The 21,792-nt window shown below is 35.3% G+C and overlaps 1 long non-coding RNA gene across 1 annotated transcript in view; it reads left to right on the top strand.

Annotated features, from left to right (window-relative positions):
- The window catches only part of LOC136813534 (uncharacterized), a 32,356-nt gene extending 20,946 nt beyond the window's left edge, over positions 1 to 11,410 (top strand). Inside the window, exon 3 of the long non-coding RNA XR_010847489.1 lies at positions 11,363 to 11,410. This is a non-coding gene — a long non-coding RNA (uncharacterized lncRNA). The remainder of the gene's footprint in view (positions 1 to 11,362) is intronic.
- The last annotated feature ends 10,382 nt before the right edge of the window (positions 11,411 to 21,792 follow it).

Here is a 21,792-nt window from a genome sequence, read left to right as displayed (position 1 = left end):
ACCCTATTGACAATTTGTAGAGGTGCGTAGGACATTATTCTCAGTTTATGTTTATTGATATAGTCCTTGAGATTTCTCGGAAAGTTACTGACATCACCATTAGCCTTCCTTACATTCAAAAACTCGACAATTAACACGGCGATCTTTGATCGGATTAATCGGATTCAATTTTCCTTGTTTTAGTCAACTTTTAGGAAATTAACTGAGAAGAAATGCTTTCTTTTTCTTTTATCCTTTAGAGGACAAATATAAGTACATTCTGTGAAAATTTCAAGTCTCTAGCACTTTCCTATCCGTAATTATCTTGATTCCGATTTAGAGGGATCTCAAGCGGGATGAGGACGGGATAGAGGGATCTCTCGAAAACGAAAGTGCCCAATAACTGGTGAATAATTTTATGTATCAAAAAACTTTTTTTCCTACTTCTACATTGTTATAATGATACTTTATATACCAAATTTCATCTCCTTATGAGCACTACTTAAGGAGATACAAGGGATATTAGCCAAAATAATCCCGATTTTGCAAAAGTTCCAATGAAAGATCACTGTGTAAGTCATATTTTTCTTTTGAAATAGTTTTCGAATTTGTTTTTGTGTTCTTTAACAACCATTTGCTAAAAAGCTGTTGGTGTTTTTCAAGATCCATACCTAAAGAAATAATAATCTGATGGATTAAAAGGTTATCATTAATTAATTGTATGATGAATCATGATTTGAAAACAGCCAAGAAAAGAAAAAAAGTACTGTAAAAACAAACCTATTCTCTAAAATGAAAAGCTTACAAAATAAAACCTTAGATTTGATAGTTTATTATCACTTGAAATGGCTTCTGCTAAAAAACAAAAAGATATATATGATTTATCAACATTTTGACATATGTTGTTTATTTTAGATTTATATATAATATATGTCATGTACAAAATGTTTTGAAAATTTTCCTGGGTTTACAATTTGCATGAAATAAATAGAAAACTTTTGGTATATAACATCTTCATTTTAAGAAGAAAGGTATTTGGCCATTCTTGGTATACATAATAACCAAAAATTATTTAATTAATAGAGAAAGAGAACAAAAGAGTTGTTAGGGCACAAAGATATTTTTCTAGCCGGAGATAGCTAAATTGTTAAAGGGTAGTTAAGAAAATTTATTTTTATTAATAAAATTTAAATTAAAAAATAATATCAAAGCCCTCCATCCACCTACCATAAAATGGTAGAAGAGCTATCTGAAGATGGAACTGTCATCCTATTTCTAAAACAGTTTTCAAGAAAAAAAATTGGTTCAGCAATCATGTGGAAATTCAATATTTAATTTCACCACACGTGTGTAATCACCCTTGCAATGTTCTTTTTCCAATGTTTGAAACAAAGAACGAAAGCTATATACAACATTGACAAGCTTACGTAATGATCCATGACGAGAGAAATCGATTACATCACGCAGAGTAACTTTCTTATTTGAAGTCACAGTTAAAACGTTAGTGTCACTACGTCTCAGTACGTCTACTTTGTACTTGTGTGTCGTTTGGTGTTTCGTTTTCACTGTCACGTCCTTTGTCATAGTCAATGTCAAGGTTAAAAAGAAAGGAAGGGCCAGAAAGCCACTTATCTTGAAAAAGAGCAACAAAATCCTCAACAGGTCTAGTAGGAGCATCGGCTGGATTGTTAGTACCAGGAACATGAAACCAAGACTCCCGCCAGGAACAACTTTCCTTATCTTAACAACTGTTTTCCACCCAAGTCTCTTTTATACTCTTCATAGTTTGTATCCAGAGGTTTGTCAGGGGTTTGTCCAATATCATTCAATTCTCCTCAATCAGACGTACAACCATAGGCTGGAAAAAAGATCGTTTGTAATAATTGATTATATCAAATTATGGGCTCCCCTGGCATTGTGTAAATGAATTGGATATCGCTTGGTTCTCATAATCGTCAGTTTATTAAGCGAGAGGAGTGCAATTAATCGTTAATTGCAGTTAGTGGGCAGGGAGGGGACAATTTTCCCCTCTTTATTATTCCTTTCTCTCCCACGCCCATGTAAAGCAATTCAATGCAGAGACCTCTTAACTACTATAACAAAAGAGTCAATTTCTATTACAAAGTGCGTCAGCAGGTATTACAAAGTGCATTAAGCTCCTTGAAAACCTCTTGACATCTCCAGAAATATGTTCCTATCAGTCACACTTGACCTTTTAAAATGGAATTATTATATAGCCAAGTGGCACCAAATGAAATGAAGCAAAAGATGACAAATTTATCCCTTAATTAAATCAATACTATACCTTTTTCATTCGTGTAAAAGGGACAGCTAATTCCATTTTTTATCATTCTCAGACGATCAGGAGTTGTTGGATATCCTTGCTGCAATATATCTTCGTGGACTTGTGTTACTTTCGTTTTCTTATTACCATCTGCGATGGAGTCACTATTACTAACCGGAGTTGAACAAAAGACTATACGATGTCTTACTCCGGTTCCACGGGGCTATTCGGAGTTCAACTCCGTATGGAATTTCACTCCGGTTGGAACACCTACATCACCTCTAGAAGATGTAAGTCAGAGCATTGAAGATCTAAGAACTGACTTCATTACTCAGAAAAAACAAAAAGTCCACTTTGGTATTTCTAGAATTAAAAAACCTCGTTCAAACTCACAATCATCTTCCACCTCTTCCTCTTCTAAAAACACCAAAGAAAAACCTGCTGACTCTTCTGATGAAAATGTTGTTCTGGAATCTGGCTTTGAAACGAATAGATCTAAACCCAATCCACTTATTCTTCAAGAACCACCAAAGAAGAAAAAGATCAAAGTCATTCTCCATGAACACAATTTTGAAAAACCTTATAGTGGAATTAAACTCCCACGTCAAAAATTTTTCTTTCCTTTCTGCTAATGAAGCACATACAAAAACCTCTACTCTTATTTGTGAAATAGACATTAGTGAAATAGAATTCCTTTTGGACAAAGACAATTGGAGTGAAAAAATTAAATCAATTTCTATCGACAAAAAATCAAATCTTCTGGATAGTTATTGCATAAATAAACTAGCAAAAGAACCAGAATCTGGTCCACCTGTCAGCCTCCAACTTGTTTTTGACCACTTGGAATACTATGTTAACAAAGTATACAATCTCAGAAGAGAAGGAAATCTTGTTGTTTTTGAAGTGTTAAAAGGTGATATAGAAGACGACTTTCCTCTTAGCATAAAGGCTAACAATTCTGTTAGTAAACACTTTGTCAGGAAATATGATCCTATTGAAAACTACATTATCCAATGTAAAAAATGCTTAAAATTTGGTCATGTTCAACCCATCTGTAAAACCAAAAATCCTCTATGTAGTCGGTGTGGTAAAGAAAACTGTAGAAGGAAGTGTAATCAGAAATGTTGTGTGAACTGTGGAAAAAACCATTCGTCTTTTTATAGAGGATGTAGTGTTTATAAAAATTTACTTGAAAAAGCTACTGTCACACGTAGTGACAGACAAAAGTCTTCTAAGATATCTGCAATCAATAATTCTGTTAAAGAAGTAAAAAATTCATACAGCCAACTTGAAAAAACATATGCACAAGTTGCAAACTTTAGTCAAGAATCTGTCACCTGCAAACCAGTGTAAAAACCTGTACTGAAGGAATGGACTCAATAAAATCACAAGTCACTGAAATTTCTACTCTGCTAGGAACAATCTCTGATAACACCAAAACCCTTTTTACAAACGTCAACATTTTAGAGAAAACCATTAGCAAAATCAGTAACAGTCTCTCTTCTATTACATCCAGAATCGACAATTTAGAAAAACAAAATAAAATCATTTGCCATACTTTATCTGAAGTCAAAGATAACTATGTAACCAAAGAACATCTCTCTTCTGAACTTTCTTCAGAAATTCTCTCACTATCTGAAAAATCTGTTGACATCGAAACTTTATCTTTAATTCTTATTGAAGCTTGCTATGCTATTGAGCAACAGAAAATGACTACACACATTGACATTTGCTTTCATCTTTAATCCATCATGAAGAGACACCATAATAAATTTGATAAAGAAAACTTCCTGAATTCCTTAGATGAACTCAGAAATACCTCTTTAATTCTTGAAGAACCACCGGTGTCCCTATCTCCAAAAGGATGAGCTTAAAAATAATCCAATTAAACCTTAACGGATTTAAATCTAAAAAACAAGATCTACAAACTCTCTTAGCTTAAGAAAAACCTGACATAGTTTGTTTGAACGAAACAAAGTTAATTAACAAAGAGACCATCAAAATCAAACACTACACAGCTATCATGAACAATAGAAAGAATAGAAGAACTTTAAAATCTTATGGAGGAGGGACAGCCATCCTAATTAGAGAGGATATTGCACATGATGAGACAAGGAAATAACAAATAGGGAAATACGAAATGCTTTTAATTAAATTTTTTCCTGACTCGCTAAATATGTCAAAATCTTTTCATCTCTGTTGTTGCTATTTTCCACCTACTTTTACAGCAGATGCTGAAGTTTTAAAACTTCTCTTTCTTCCAAATACAATCATAGTCGGAGACCTAAATTCTAAACACCATTCTTGGGGCAGTATAAAAGACAATCATAGAGGTACTACTTTTAGGAAATTGTACGATGATAACAACTTTGAAACATATGTGATGCCACCAAACTTTAAAACCAAACAAGCAACATGCTGAATGGACCTACCTAATGATTAACATCAGATGAAAATAAGAAAAAAGTGACAATAATTGTACAAAAATTCAGAATGGAAAAATAAAGCTTGTGTGTTGAATAATGTAAAATGGTAAAAAGGAATGTCCCCAAATACGAAAATCACTTAAACCATTCAGACCCAAAAAACCTTTTAAGCTGTTTTTGGCCCAAATTTGCCCAAAAAAATTTTCCTTAAAAATCTGGCTCCGTCACATTTTGGGCATTGTCATTTTGCATAATTGTGCAAAAAATCAGAAAAAAATTATGAGTCAACATTGAGAAAAGCTATATTTTCTTATTTGGTTAAAGGGAATTTCCCCAAAATACGAAAATCCGTCTTTTAAGGCGAATAAGAATTTTCCAGGAAAAACACTTCAGCCATTCTTTAAAGAATCTTGCCCTCCATCTTTGTACAAAAAATCAGAAAAAAGTAATGACAGGATTTTGCACAAAGTCCAAAAAACCCTATTTTTAGGTAGTTTTTGGCCCAAATTTGCCCAAATATATTTTTTTTCGAAAATCGGGCTCCGTCACATTTTAGGTATTGCCATTTTGCATCATTGTGCAAAAAATCAGAAAAAAATAATGAGTCAACTTTGAGAAAAGCTATATTTTCTTATTTGGTTAAAGGGAATTTCCCCAAAATATGAAAATCCGTTTTTTAAGGCGAATAAGAATTTTCCGGGAAAAACCACTTCAGCCATTCTTTAGAGAATCTTGCCCTCCATCTTTGTACAAAAAATCAGAAAAAAGTAATGACAGAATTTTGCACAAAGTCCAAAAAACCCTATTTTTAGGCAGTTTTTGGCCCAAATTTGCCCAAATATAATTTTTTTTGAAAATCGGGCTCCGTCACATTTTAGGCATTGCTATTTTGCATCATTGTGCAAAAAATCAGAAAAAAATAACGAGTCAACATTGAGAAAAGCTATATTTTCTTATTTGGTTAAAGGGAATTTCCCCCAAAATACGAAAATCCGTTTTTTAAGGCGAATAAGAATTTTCCGGGAAAAACCACTTCAGCCATTCTTTAGAGAATCTTGCCCTCCATCTTTGTACAAAAAATCAGAAAAAAGTAATGACAGGATTTTGCACAAAGTCTAAAAAACCCTATTTTTAGGTAGTTTTTTGCCCAAATTTGCCCAAATAAATTTTTTCTCAAAAATCGGGCTCCGTCACGTTCTGGGCATTGCCATTTTGCATCATTGCGCAAAAAATCAGAAAAAAATAATGAGCCAATCCTGAGAAAAGCTGGTAACAGACGGACGGACGGACGGACGAACGAACGGACGGACATGGGTTAATTTATAGAACCTCCACCGGGGCACCCGGAGGTAGGTCCAAAAATGTGAATTTAAAGAAGTTATACAACAAGTTATAACATCTCCTATTAGATTCTTTCAAATTGAGCGTATTACTTCGCTTAAATCCATTGGTTGTGACCATCTACCTGTCTCTTTTTCTTTCTTTGATCCTACAGCACCTAAAAAATCAAAGTTTGTTAAACTCTACCATAAACTTAACCTTGAGACTGCTGCTAGGATCATAAATCAATTTTCTTGTGACAAAACTTTTGGAATAAAGAATGTCGAAGAAAAAACAAACAAACTGGTCTCCATTCTTCAAGACATAGATAAACATGTGCCAACTAAGTTGATACCAAGTAAAAACCAGGGGGCCCCCAGCGGTTTGCGTGAATGCGTGAATGGGCTTTTTTGGTTGCGTGAATGCGTGAAAATCGAAAAAAAATTGCGTAAATGCGTGAATTGAAAAAACTTGCGTGAACGTGAAAATCCATATTTCTATTGCGTGAATGCGTGAATCTGCCCTGTTTTTTGCGTGAACGCGTGAATTTTTCCTTTTCACAGTTTGTAGAAAACCCCAAGGTGCGCTACTATTCCAAATTCTAGGGATGCCAGGTGAAGGTGTACAAACAAATCAGCAACTTTCAAATTCTCTATTTTATAAAACGATTCATGATTTAGATGCGCTTTCTAGCAATCTAGACACCTTAAATTTCCAGATTTTTTCGCTCGGGCCAAACATGTATTGGCCCTCGAATCTTAAATAACTCTAATTTCCCCCCGTGTTTGTTTAAGATAAAACCATGGATATGCATGATGAATGATCCAGGGATAGGGCCAGGGCCAGGGCCAGAGTCACTGGGGGCAGGAGGCGGCCATGACTTCGCCACGTTTTTGCAAATAAAAAGAAACTTATTTCAAAGAAATTTTTACCCATGATGTAGACTTTCGATAACCTGATTTCTTGGCAAAATTAGTCTGAAATGGAGTCGTATTTAAGCACATCAGAGGGTTAAAATAGAAATTTTCTCCTGTCGGCGCAAAACATTGTTGCGCCTCCTTAGTCACGATGTTTTCGGCCCTCCACGTTAGGAAATTAATTCGCGAGCCCTGATTAAAACCTTTCTCTTAACAAATGTTCATTCTTTTACCTCATTTTACAAACTATCAAGCGATTGTACCTTGCCTCTAACGAATTTAGACTACATTCTTTTTCAATGGTGTTAAAGAGAGCATTTTTAGCCGAACGCGAGTGGCAGAAATGCAAAAATTTCCTCTCTGCGTAAACCATGGTTGTGCCTCCTTACCCCTGAGCTAAGCATCATGGTGTCATACTCGAGTTTGTTTGATCTATTTTTGATTATGTTTAAGCTTTTTTTTGTTCAAAAATTCGCCTGCGGCGCATATCTTTTCACTTACTATCGCGATACGTTAGCTGCGGAAGCTTCACCTTTTCCGAACGATCGTGACAAGTTAGAAGAATCAAACATTTTGCGTGATGGCATGTGATTAAAGTTGAAAAATTACGTAACGCTTTCTATTTGGGGGCTTCTTATGACGCTACCAAACACGGTGTTTTATAGTCAGGTCTACAGGAAAAAATCACTACTGAGTTAAGTTTTTCTCAAGTGCATGACCAGATCCGGTCGAATAATATCTCGAGTACAGCCTTGTCATACTTTTTTATGCAAATCGAACGTTTTACTTTATAATGGCGGAAATTACGTAAATTACATAACTTAGCGAAATGTGCAAGACCTCTATGTTTGACATTTTCCCCGATTTGTTCCGAAAATTTCCCCGATTTCCAAAAAGATTGGGTTTGCGTGAGTTTCGAGAAAAACTTGTGTGAATGCGTGAATTGCGAAAAAATTTTGCGTGAATGCGTGAAATTTGGGTCCGCTGGGGGGGCCTCAACCAGGGTATGTCTATTGAAACCAGAAAATTGATAAAAGAAAGAAGAAGTATAATCAATCTGTTAAGAAAAAATGAAAATAACATATTTTTGAGAAGCAGAAAAACAGAATTAAGCAGACAGATCAAACAACAAATAACAGATAGCGATGATGCAAGATTCGAGCTCATGAAGAAAAGAATTAATGTTAGAGAAACAAAAATGCAACACACACCATAAAGATAAAGTTTTTGTCAAAGAAGATGGCTCTAAGGTGAAAGATAAACAAGACATAGCTAATTCCTTTAGAGAAAGACAAGAAAAAATTTTCCAACCAAATATTCCCTCTGACAGAAGGCATAAGAATATTGTCGACCACTGGTTTGAGAACACTCATTTTCATAGAAGAGAACGTTTTTCTATCTATCACATGTTTGATCCTCTCTTGACTAGATTTGAAGTCGAAGAAAAAATAACACATCAAGAGGTTGACAATGTTCTAAAGTCCCTCAAAGTCCACAAAGCACCTGGCCATGATGCCATACAAAATAAACTTCCTTCCACACTCTCTCCTCTCCTTATATCACCACTTACTTCTCTTTTTAATGACTGGTTGAATAATTCCATCTTCCCAGATTCATTAAAAACTGCAAAAATCTCGATGGTCCCCAAAGTAGTGAACACAAACAAGATCTCAGAACATAGGCCAATTAGCCTTCTTCCTACTATTGGTAAGATCTTGAGAAAATCCTTGCAGAAAGAAATATATAATTGGGCTGAAAATAACAACATTTTAAAACAAGGAGCAGTCTGGCTTTAGAGCTAAAAGAAGTACAGTAGATAATCTTTTCCTTTTACTCAACGACTATCAAGAAGCAAAAATCAAGGGTGAAAGAATGCATGCAGTCTTTGTGGATTTTGAGAAGGCTTTTGACAAAGTCAAACATTCTCTTCTTTTTAAACTAAACTCTTTAGGTATCCCAAAATACCTCCTAAACATCCTACATAGTTACCTTAAAGACAGGAAGGCTTATATTAAATACTCTCACTTTAAATCAAACATTTTTTCTTTGAAAGCAGGAGTACCTCAGGGCTCCTGTCTTTCACCTATCCTTTTTTGAAATTTAGACGAGTATATTGAACTTACATAAATGGGGGCTAGTAGTCAATATGGATAAAACCAAACATGTGAATTTCGGTACGAGTAAAATGTCAATTTGGGTTAGAAATGTGAGACTCAAAAAAGATACACCATGCAAAGTTGTTTTCACCACACGCAAGTTAAAAACGATCCTACCTTCATTAAAACCTAAGGTCGAAAAGCATCTACGAAGCAGTGTAGTTTATCTCTTTAAATGTCCGCGATGTAACTCGCGCTATGTCGGACAAACCGTTCGTCATCTGATTACACGCTTTAAGGAGCACACAAGGAGTCAAGTGGGAAAACATTTCATTGATTGTGGTAGAGAGATATCCCTTGAGGATGTCTCTATAATTGGTATGTCATCAAAGAATGAACAACACTTAATGACACTGGAAGCTTTGTTTATTAAAGACTTAAAACCTGAATTGAACACAAAGGACGAATACAAAAGCCGCACGTTAGTGCTAAAAATATAATTGTTCTTTATTCATTTTTAATTTTTCGTTTCGCTTTATGTATTGGTTTCTAATTTTTTGATTTCTCGATTTTTTAAACATGTTTTTAGTATTTATGGGAAGGTTGTTGTATGAGGATGCTTTTTACGAAGTTGTATATGTTTTGAATTTTCTACTGTTTTTAAACTGTTTTTATATTTGTTTTTAGATATTAAATCTGATGATGGGAAGAATCTCCCGAAATATATTATGAAAATAAAAATAAAATTGTTGGTCACACCCTTTTCAATCAAAAAAGATAATAAGATCAAATTCCTAGGTCTCCAACTCGACAAGGAACTAAATTTGGTGTCCTATATAACAAACAAGATTGATAAATCATACCATCTTTTAAATTTTCTTCAAACATTAAAAAATCAGTACCACATGTCCAAAAATAAATATATATACAAATATATATATAAATATACAAAAGCCTTTTGAGATCAAGGTTAGAATATTCCCATATTTGTTTACTTTCTATTTCCAATGCTCAGATGTACAATATGGAAAAAATACAAAATAGGGCACTAAGAATTATTTTAGGGAAACCTAGATGGACTAGGATAACTGAATTATATAGAGAAGCAAGAGTTACTTCTTTGGAGGATAGGATAAAACGACTTTCTAAAAATTGGCTACTTGCTAGGAATGGTATACAACATCACCCACTCAATAATTATAACTTTTTAAATAGGCCAAATGCAGAAAAAAAGACACTTTATGAAAAACTTGTCTCATTTTAATATATATTACATTTTTAGTTTGTTCATTAACAATTTTCTTTTCTATTTATATTTATAATACACATATACATATCACTCAAAAAATAATTCCTTTTTAGTTTAATTTTCATTCACACAAATAAAATATTTATATCTTTGTAATCAGAATACAGACAGGTCCTACTAGGATTCCATTATGTCAGCTTTACTTCGAATAAAAAACCTTTCTCTTTATTACAATACTTTAATTAAAACAAACAGTTGTCAGTAATAACAACGATCCATTTTTAGAATTTTTAAAAAATTTTTAAACAGTTGCCTGTAGGCTCATATCCCACTACACACGCACCGAGCACATATATTACGTTTTAGTAATACAAACCATATTCTTTTTAACCCTTATGTTATCTTTTTATAATAGCCAATAGTCTTTTATTTTAAATTATTTATCTTTATATCCAAGCTCTCTTCACGACCTTCTGAAATCCGCTTTTATTATAAAACACTCAATTGTTACCTCTTTAATACTTTTGGATATAATCTTTTTTATACATGCTTAGCACCTTGTTACTTTATACTAATTCTTCCTTTTTTAGGCATAATCTCTTCTTTTTAGGCATAAATCCCTTAATCCTCAGTAAGCTGAATGTAGGAACTAAGATGTTTAAACCAAATCCACAATGGGCAAAGGTAGTCTAAATAGATTACGACGCCCCTCAAAACAACATCACAAATGATGATGATTAAAGAAATTTTAAGACGGGCTCATTGGTCAGACTCGACAACATTTGAAAAGTGGTATAAAAAAGACATGATTATGGAGGAGGATAATGATGAATTTCTATCTAGTATTCTCCAAGCGCTTTAAACAGAGGTCGTGGAGTATAGCTTTCAGACTCAAGGCCTGATTAGGGCGTTATCCAGTATTGGATCGGGCGGAGATTTTATGCTATGAAATTGAGGATTGTGCAAGGGCCCGAAGGGCCCGCAGTGCAATCCCGATTTAATAACTAAAATCGAAGCCAACGATCTAATACTGCCCGCCCTCCTTAGCCCTTCAACATCCGGTAATCCTCAATTTCTTACTTTCATTTCAGGTAGAGGTAGTTATACACCCCGTGGACGAGGAGGACGCGGACGCGGCAACTAATATTTTACTACTAATATTTTAGAGAGTTGATGAAAACAAAGATATTTCAGGAGTTCTTGTTCGGAGTTCTTCAGTAATATATCAAAAAACCCCATGTACGAGAAGAAATAATAAGTTAAAATAAATGAAATCGAAGTTTAGTCATTGGTTGTGGATTAAGCTTTCTTCCTAAGGCGTGATTAGGGCGTTATCCAGTATTAGATCGTTGGCTTCAATCCTCAAATTCCATAGTTAGGAAGCGAACAATAGCGCTATTGTTTTCCGGCTCTCGATGTTGAGATACTCGGGTCCAGACTTCCGAACCTTCATAAACAAACAAAAATGGCGGAAATTTTACGGCAGAAGTGTTACAGGTTTTAGATTCTACCCAATCTTTTTGCTTAGAACTTAGATTATGGAGATATTTTTGAATAATACGATATTTAAAACACTTGTTGTGCATTTGAATCAATTTTTTTCAGTGAAGTTCGCCAGGGGTGTATTTGCAAGAGGAAAAGTGATTCATTCAGTGCATGCATGTCTGTTAGTTTTATTTATTTGTTATATGGCTTCTTTATATATTTTTCTTTCTCTTGAAGGAATAACACATCTATGTTGATTTCTTTTAGTTAAATTTAAAAAGAATTGACTAAAAAGACAAACTATATACGTCATGATGGACACTGGTGATGGAGCAAGTAATCCATGTCCATTTAACAACAATGAAGAAATTGGATTGGAGAACATACTTGTCCTCCTTGATTCTGGTTTTTTTGACAGGAACGAGGAGATAATTGAAGAAATCAATTATATGAAGGTATAAATACTTTGCTTTCAATTTTTTTTGCTGAGTTTATAGAAAGATTTGACTATTTTTGTCTTCCTTCTTGTCTTTTATCTAGCTTCGTGGTTCAAACTAATCTCATAACAGATCACCATTGCTACGGCATATGATGAGCTGAATACTTTTATCAGCCAATCTTTTCAAATCTGCGTGGAAGCCTGGATGCGTAAAAACAATATCACGTGAGTAAAATCGGTAAATTGATTGGACGAAAATGATGAACTATATTGTTGTCATTTTGGGGAGAGAAAGTGAAAGTAGCTTGGAAAATTTTTTTTCACGACTCCATATGGAGCAAAAACTAAAGGTGTCTGAGGAAAGAGCTAGAAACATTCTGAAGGCGATACTTAATGGCAGAACAAAGGAACAGAGACGCGAAGCCTTGTTTGCCAAATTTGAAGATTGGCATTGTATTAGGACTGCTTATGATGTAAGAAACAGAACTATTTTTTAAAGTTTTTAGCGTGGTAAAAAAGATTTCTATAATTGTGTGATATTTTTAACTTGTAACATTCTTATTCCAACTCTTGGCTGCTCAATTTGCTTGTCAATTAGGGAGTTATTCTGCAATGAAAATAATTTTCCACAGATTCAGAAAAAAGAGTACTTAGGGCAGGAGGTATTATCATGATATTTACTATTGCTTTCAATAACACATACCATTAAATTTTATTTCAGTCGGTGATTAAAATGCATCTATCCGGTTACAAGTGTAACACTGTTCGATCTGGTAATCCTAGAGCACTTGGCGACATCAAACAACGGTATGAGCAAATCAAAGAATTTTTCATAATGCAGCTAGAAGCTCTGGTTGTAAGTGCTTTCATGAAGCAAGAAAACATGAATGTGTGAATAATGATTGCATACCTGAACACATACAAGATCCTAGTGTCAAGAAACGTTGGCTCAATTGTCGAATCTTGATGGTAAGCTTCAGGTAAGCTTGTAATATTTCCTTTCTTATTATATACAAGGAGATTTTACAGGTGAAAGTAATATTCAAAGATTTAACAAACATCTTTTGAGCCTTTAGGAGATAAATTTGCACACTAAATAAAGATGAATTACACATTTTTGTCTTTATGCAACCAAATTGCTAAGGCTCCAGCCCTGAAAATGGCCAAAAAATTAAGCAATTTGGCTTAGCAACCACATCCCTGAAACTGAGTGTGAGCTGAAAATCAGGCATTTTTTGCATAATTTGGCATCAAAATGTCTAACAAAGACATTCTGTTAGCCAACTTTACGTATTTTGTGCATAAAGTGAGGTAAAAATTCAAAGCTTTGGGGGTTGCGTAGCAATTCTAGCCCTGAGCCAAAAATTAGGGTTTCTCATAAAAAAATTGTGTAGATAGACATACATAGCATTATTTCAATTTTCATTATAGAACATTGATAGGCTCAATTAAGAAGGAAGGAGATGTAGACGAAAATAATGAAACTAACCAAGCACAAAATGAATCTTCTGATGCCAATGTTTACAAGATTTTGAAAGCATACCAAGGCATCAGAGAAATTTGTGATTCGATGCTCCAGAATGTAGATGTCTTACAATCGTCTGGACACCACTCAAGCACACACAAAAATGAAATGTTCGAATCGACCCAATTTAAAAACTTTAACAAAACAGGTTCAAGAATCTTAAAAAAATGGTTCCTTGGATCAAGGAACATGTATGAGACTGGGATGTACAGAATGATTCTTTATACAATTTCAAAAAGTCCGATAATTAGGGAGCATTAATGTCCATGTTTTTCTGCTATTTATATGGTAAAGGTTATTATGAATTTTTTGTTTTAATTATTTTTGTACCATACATAGACATTTTAGCATTTTTTTAGACCTTAATTATGATATTTTACATTCAGTGAATTTATGATTTTTTTATGTACAAATTTTCATGTACAAATTTTCATGTACAAATTTTCATGTGCAAGAAATCACACTATAATGTTGATATAAGTTACAAATCATCAATCAATAAATGTGGTGGAATTCGACTATTTAGAGTGCTCGATGGTACAATACCAAGGCGATTCTATAAGTTACAAAAGGAGATTTTTCTTTTCGAAAATTTAGCTTTCAATGGGAAGAAATATTTTCAAAATAGTGAATTTAAGCTTTTGGTTTTAAATATCTTCACTTAAACGTGATAATGACAAATCTTTTATTAAAATCTTTTAGTTATTTTATTTAGAAAATATCGTTTTTATATATTGAGATTTAAAAAAGTCTAGTAATTTCTTATTTCTTACCAACTTAAGTTGCTCTTTTGTCGGTGTTGTTTCTATTTCAAGAAATGAATTTTTCTTATTTCCAAAAATAATGATTCGGGCTGATAGAAGATAACTCTAAGAATTTGAATGCAATTTTTTATTGTCATTTAAAATCTTCCTTGATTTAAACATTTGCATAGTTTTTGTATGCCTATTTATTGATATTTTTAGAAAAGTAGAGAATACTATTATTTTGTTTTTTACACCTTAAAATTCATGTTACTCTTGTGTTGGTGTGTTGTTTTTATTTATAAAAACAATGTCATTTTATTTTTCGAGCTTATTATGGGTAATAAAAAATCAAATGAATAATGCAAATTAGGTTTAGTTGACTCTAAAAATTTGGCTGCGGATTTTAATTTTCCTGTAAATTTTTCTCATTATTTATTGTCATAAAGTTTGCATTTTAATGTTATTGGTATTTTACTAAGCAAGAGATTTTCAAAGTTAATATATTTTATTATTTTTTTTAGTTTTTATTGTGTTAATTTATTTCAGAGCCGTTATACATATTTTTAAATGTAGATAATATTTCATGATAGATTTCTCATGTTAATGTATTATGTCATTGTTTTGACTTACCCAGATGAAAAGAAAGTCGCAAACGCAAAGTTTTAAAAATGAAACAATAAATTTTGATAGATACTCAAAAGTGGCCCAATGGAGCCCAGTGAAATATCCGGTGATATCATAACCATTGCCGGTCGTATTTTGAAAAAAGAACCTGAAAATAAAATTGAAAAATAAATTGAGAATTGTATCTTTTTTTGGAGTTAGAGCCAGCTGTTGACAACATTTTCTTTAAAATAGATAAAAGAACTGAACACATAGATTTCGTTGTTACTAAAAGAGGTAACGAGTGGTAACGAGTGGTAACGACTGGTAACGATGTGGTAACGAGTGGTAACGAGGTGGTAACGAGTGGTAACGATGTGGTAACGAGGTAACGAGTGGTAACCAGTTGAAAACGGTGGCCCTAAGTCTCCAAATTTGAATTTCTCGATTCTGGTGGTTTTGCAACAGATGCTGATGGCTCTTGAGGTTCTGCAGCAGGACCTGGCAGATCTGGTGAATGTGCAGTAGGAATTGGAGATTTAGGCGTATGTTATAGTGGAGTTGATGGATCTGGTGAATGTGATGGTAAAGTTGGTTGTTTGGGTGAATGAAATGGTGGAATTGATGGTTCTGGTGAAGGTGAATCAAAGATTGATGGTTCTGGAGGTTCTGCATCAGGAGTTGGCGATTCTGGGGAATGTGCACCAGGAGTGGGTGATTCTGGTGAATGTGCAGCGGGAGTTGGTGGTTCTGGTGAATGTGCAGCAGGAGTTGGTGGTTCTGATGAATGCATTGGTGGAGTTGGTGGTGCTGGTGAATGTACAGCAGGAGTTGGTGGTTCTGGTGAATGTACAGCAGGAGTTGGTGGTTCTGGTGAATGTACAGCAGGAGTTGGTGCTTCTGGTGAATGTGCAGCAGGAGTTGGTGGCTCTGATGAATGCATTGGTGGAGTTGGTGGTTCTGGTGAATGTACATCAGGAGTTGGTGGTTCTGGTGAATGTACAGCAGGAGTTGGTGGTTCTGGTGAATGTACAGCAGGAGTTGGTGCTTCTGGTGAATGTACAGCAGGAGTTGGTGGTTCTGGTGAATGTACAGCAGGAGTTGGTGCTTCTGGTGAATGTACAGCAGGAGTTGGTGCTTCTGGTGAATGTGCAGCAGGAGTTGGTGGTTCTGTTGAATCCAATGGTGGAGTTGGTGATTTTGGTGAATGTGCATCAGGAGTCGATGCTTCTGGTGAATGTACAGCAGGAGTTGGTGGTTCTGGTGAATGTGCAGCAGGAGTTGGTGGTTCTGATGAATGCATTGGTGGAGTTGGTGGTTCTGGTGAATGTACATCAGGAGTTGGTGGTTCTGGTGAATGTACAGCAGGAGTTGGTGGTTCTGGTGAATGTACAGCAGGAGTTGGTGCTTCTGGTGAATGTACAGCAGGAGTTGGTGCTTCTGGTGAATGTGCAGCAGGAGTTGGTGGTTCTGTTGAATCCAATGGTGGAGTTGGTGATTTTGGTGAATGTGCATCAGGAGTCGATGCTTCTGGTGAATGTACAGCAGGAGTTGGTGGTTCTGGTGAATGGGATAGTGGAGTTGATGATTCTGGTGAATATAATGCTGATGTTGATGGATCTGGTGAATGCAATGTTGGGGATGGTCATTCTCGTGAATGCAATGGTGGGGATGGTGGGGACGGTGAATGTGATGGTGGAGTTGATTATTCTGTTGAATGTGCATTAGGAGTTGATGGATCTGGTGAATGCAATGGTGGAGTTAATGGTTCTGGAGAATGTGATGGTGAAGTTAATGGTTCTGGTAAATGTACATTATTAATTGAAGACTTTGAGCTTACTCTTAGGTTCCAAATAAACGCCCCCTTGTTAATTTTCCGAAAATTGTCTGACGCTGCATGACTTCTTTGTTATCTCATACGCTTTTGTCCATTTGACCGAGAATCTTTCCCATCGCCCACTCTAGTGGAAATATTCCTAAAACAAAGTCCCATTTGATTGACGTCATTTGGCAAAATGGTCAAACCATTGAAAAATTGGATGCTGTTTCAATCCCAATCCCAGTGGTAAAACAAATAAATTCTCAAATAATGACGAAAAAGCAAAAAAAGTTTCTGACCTATCTAGAAAAAAAAACAATTTAACCCAACACAGTGGCTTCTAAAGTTTTGTATTTGAATGCACTGTGTTTATTTCTTCCACTGGAGCATAAATTAAGGGGTGTTCTGAGGTGTATAATTGTAAATGTAATGTGCAAATTATCGAAGCATCCTTTTTTTTTAACTTGAAGATAAAAAATCATTAATTATTTAAAAGAATAGAACGACTTCTTTGAATAACTATATTTGTTTTCTTCGTATTGGCGTATTTTATGTATAAAATGGATGAATGAATGAAGGAAGGAAAAAACAATAACTCCTGCTGCGCACTCACCATAAATAACCAACTCCTGCTGTACATTCACCAGAACCACACCAACTCCTGCTGTACATTCAGCAAAACCACCAACTCCTGCTGTGCATTCACCAGAAGCACAAACTCCTGCTGTACATTCACCAGAACCACCAACTCCTGCTGTACATTCACCAGAACCACCAACTCCTGCTGTACATTCACCAGAACCACTAACTCCACCAGTGCATTCATCAGAACCACCAACTCCTGCTGCACATTCACCAAAACCACCAACTCCTGCTGCACATTCACCAGAATCACCAACTCCTGCTGTACATTCACCAGAACCACCAACTCCTGCTTTACATTCACCAGAACCACCAACTCCACCATTGCATTCACCAGAACCACCAACTCCTGCTGCGCATTCACCAGAATCACCAACTCCTGCTGTACATTCACCAGAACCACTAACTCCTGCTTTACATTCACCAGAACCACCAACTCCTGCTGTACATTCACCAGGTGCACCAACTCCTGCTGTACATTCACCAGAACCACCAACTCCACCATTGCATTCACCAGAACCACCAACTCCTGCTGCGCATTCACCAGAATCACCAACTCCTGCTGTACATTCACCAGAACCACTAACTCCTGCTTTACATTCACCAGAACCACCAACTCCTGCTGTACATTCACCAGGTGCACCAACTCCTGCTGTACATTCACCAGGTGCACCAACTCCTGCTGTACATTCACCAGAATCACCAACTCCTGCTGTACATTCACCAGAACCACCAACTCCTGCTGCACATTCACCAGAATCACCAACTCCTGCTGTACATTCACCAGAATCACCAACTCCTGCTTTACATTCACCAGAACCACCAACTCCTGCTGTACATTCACCAGATGCACCAACTCCTGCTGTACATTCACCAGAATCACCAACTCCTGCTGTACATTCACCAGAACCACCAACTCCTGCTGTACATTCACCAAAACCACCAACTCCTGCTGCACATTCACCTGAATCACCAACTCCTGCTGTACATTCACCAGAAGCATCGACTCCTGATGCACATTCACCAGAAGCACCAACTCCTGCTGTACATTCACCAGAAGCACCAACTCCTGCTGCACATTCACCAGAACCCCCAACTCCTGCTGCACATTCACCAGAATCACCAACTCCTGATGCACATTCCCCAGAACCGCCAACTCCTGATGCAGAACCTCCAGAACCATCAATCTTTGATTCATATTCACCAGAACCATCAATTCCACCATTTCATTCACCCAAACAACCAACTTTACCATCACATTCACCAGATCTATCAACTCCACTATAACATACGCCTAAATCTCCAATTCCTACTGCACATTCACCAGATCTGCCAGGTCCTGCTGCAGAACCTCAAGAGCCATCAGCATCTGTTGCAAAACCACCAGAATCGAGAAATTCAAATTTGGAGACTTAGGGCCACCGTTTTCAACTGGTTACCACTCGTTACCTCGTTACCACATCGTTACCACTCGTTACCACCTCGTTACCACCTCGTTACCACTCGTTACCACATCGTTACCACTCGTTACCACTCGTTACCACTCGTTACCTCTTTTAGTAACAACGATAGATTTGTAAGGTTTGGAAATCCACGCTGCGAGAATTGTAGCCCAGGTTGCTAGAGATCATGCAAATCCAAAGATGAGCACCTTTTAAAAACTCTGGATAGGCGGCTACTTTCATGTCGGGATTTAAGTTAAGGTTAAAATTTTTGAATTTAATTTAATAGTTCAGTATGATTTATAAATTTTCAGGTATTTTTGTGCAGTTTTTAAAGGAAATGTTGTACATTAAATTATGGAGAACTTCATTATCTTGCTTGTAATAATCTGTTTATTTTGTCTCATTTTATGATATAGAATTATTTAAGAAACTGTTACCTACTGATTATTGTATATACTGTATGTCTAACTTAAATTTCACTTTCACACTTCATTTCTTACCTGTTCCTCTAGACTTTTTAATCTTGACTGAAGAACTAAATCTCTTTCCTCAACATAATCAATTCAAGTTTAAGTACTTTCAAATTCAGTCTGACAGCCTAGGGTTTTATTTACAACACCAAAATCAATGTTTGATTCATCCACTTTAGCATACGTATGGTCTAGTTCAATAAGTAATGTCTCGGATGATATAAAAAAGCTTTCTGCTGACTCCTCCATTGATCAATCTTTTCATTTTTGGTACTTTTGATCTTCTTCGCTTTCGTTCATATCTATCTAATTTGTCAGTGGCGGCAATAGGAGTGGACGTTGTGGGGCAGTTTGAAAAAGTGGGTTTGCATATAGAAGGGATGTAATCAGGATGCTCAGGGTCTTTGTTATGTTAGGATTGCCTAAAATTTAGAATGAAAAATAAATAAATCAAAATTTTTCAACTTGATGTTTAGCTAAGATGAATAACAAGCTTGAAAAAAATCTAACTGAGTCATCTAAGTACAACCAGCAAACGAAAAAAATATCAGAAACTTCTGTTTTACAGACTATTCTGCACCCATCCTTTGAGTTAAAAAGTGAAGCTTTACTCTATTTTGTTTAACTGTTCACAAACGATTAATTAATAACTTGGTGATAAACCAAATCAAAACTTTGCCGGTTAGTGTAAAACGCAGGTCACAGGTCACAGGTCACAGGTCAGTGATGACAGGTTAACTCTTATCAATGTCATTGCAGATGAAAATGTTTGGAAAACACAAAGAATTATCAAAAACATAATTCTCAAGCAATTTCATCCATATAAAACCATTTCAAACATCAAAATTTAACCATGTGCTTTTATCGATCTTTCGCGGTTTGCGCCGTGTATAACGCAGACCAGAAAATATTTGAAACCATATTATACGTATAACAGGTATATTACATATTGTAATGTTTGTAATGTTATATGATGGTTACATATAATAAAACAAATCGCTCTAAAACTACCTTCTCAGAGAACTCACGAGCTTCTGATTGGTGTAATTTTATATCCAGCCATATTGTTATCATCACATTCGGCATGCTGAATATTTTTGGTGTTTTTCTCTTGTAAGACATGATATTTTGTAATTCTGTCAATATTTTTGTCAAAAATTGTCATTAAGTCATTAAAATGACAATTGAATAATTAATTAGTTTCATCCTTCTAAAACCACTCTCTTAGGGACCTCACAAGCTTCTGATTGGTGCCGTTTATATCCATTCACACTATCTACATCACATTCTGTATTATAAATATTTTTCGTTTTATAGTCTGTTCTTGCATCATATTTTATGATTCTGTTAATATTTTTGTCAAAAATTGTCATTAAGACATTAAAATAATAACTGAATAATTAATTAGTTCCATCCTTCTAAAACCACTCTCTTAGGGTCCTTGCAAGCTTCTGTTTGGTGCCATTTTATATCCATTCACACCATCCACATCACAGTTTGTATAATAAATATTTTTCGTGCTTTTGTCTTGCTAGGCATCATATTTTATGATTTTGTCATTATTTTTAAGTAAGTGTCACTATGTCAAAATAGGTTGTTATTCTATTCAATAGTCATTTTATAATATCTAAATAGCATGTATTACTTTTTTGTAATTTAATGCGCTATGTATTGATGTTATGTTATGTATATGTTATGTATATGTTATGATCTTTTTTTTTTTCCGGTCTGCACTTTGTTGACCTGTGACCTGCGACCTGTGACCTGCGACCTGTGACCTGTGACCTGCGTTTTACACTAACCGAAACTTTGCCCTATTATTACTCTCTGATCCATATCTCCCCAAAGCTTTCTCACTTTCTACTGCTCATGTTTCTCTGTGAAATTATGATACATGTAATTACAGACATACTTCCCTATCATCTTAAAAATAAATGTGAAACAGATGAAATGTTTACTGTTTTACTGAACCCAGAAAGTCAAAGATATGGCTACATGCTGAGAAACATTATTAGAAACAAAGATAATAAACACTATTGAAACACTTGAAAACATAGAACAACACTCAAAGATGACATAGATGACAGACATCGAAATCAGAATCGTTCTATAAAATCACTTGTTCCAAACTATTATACTTTCCACAATTTTTTCAAAAAGCGCAAGTATTTATTTGACGATTTGTTTCGTAAAAATCACACCGACCAGCCGCCTCTATCGATTCATTTTTGCCTGGATGCCCTAGCCGCCCTAGCCGCCCCCGCCCGTATCGAACTCTATATCGATGTTGATATGGTTTTAGATCTTACAAGGTTGCTTTTTATTAATTTCTGTTTTGCTGCCCTGG

This window comes from Clytia hemisphaerica, unplaced genomic scaffold (assembly GCF_902728285.1).
Source record: "Clytia hemisphaerica strain Z4C2 unplaced genomic scaffold, Clytia hemisphaerica genome assembly, whole genome shotgun sequence".
NCBI classification, from domain to species: Eukaryota; Metazoa; Cnidaria; class Hydrozoa; order Leptothecata; family Clytiidae; genus Clytia; species Clytia hemisphaerica.
Note: the sequence above shows the minus strand (reverse complement) of the source record. Positions and strands in the feature narration are given on the sequence as shown.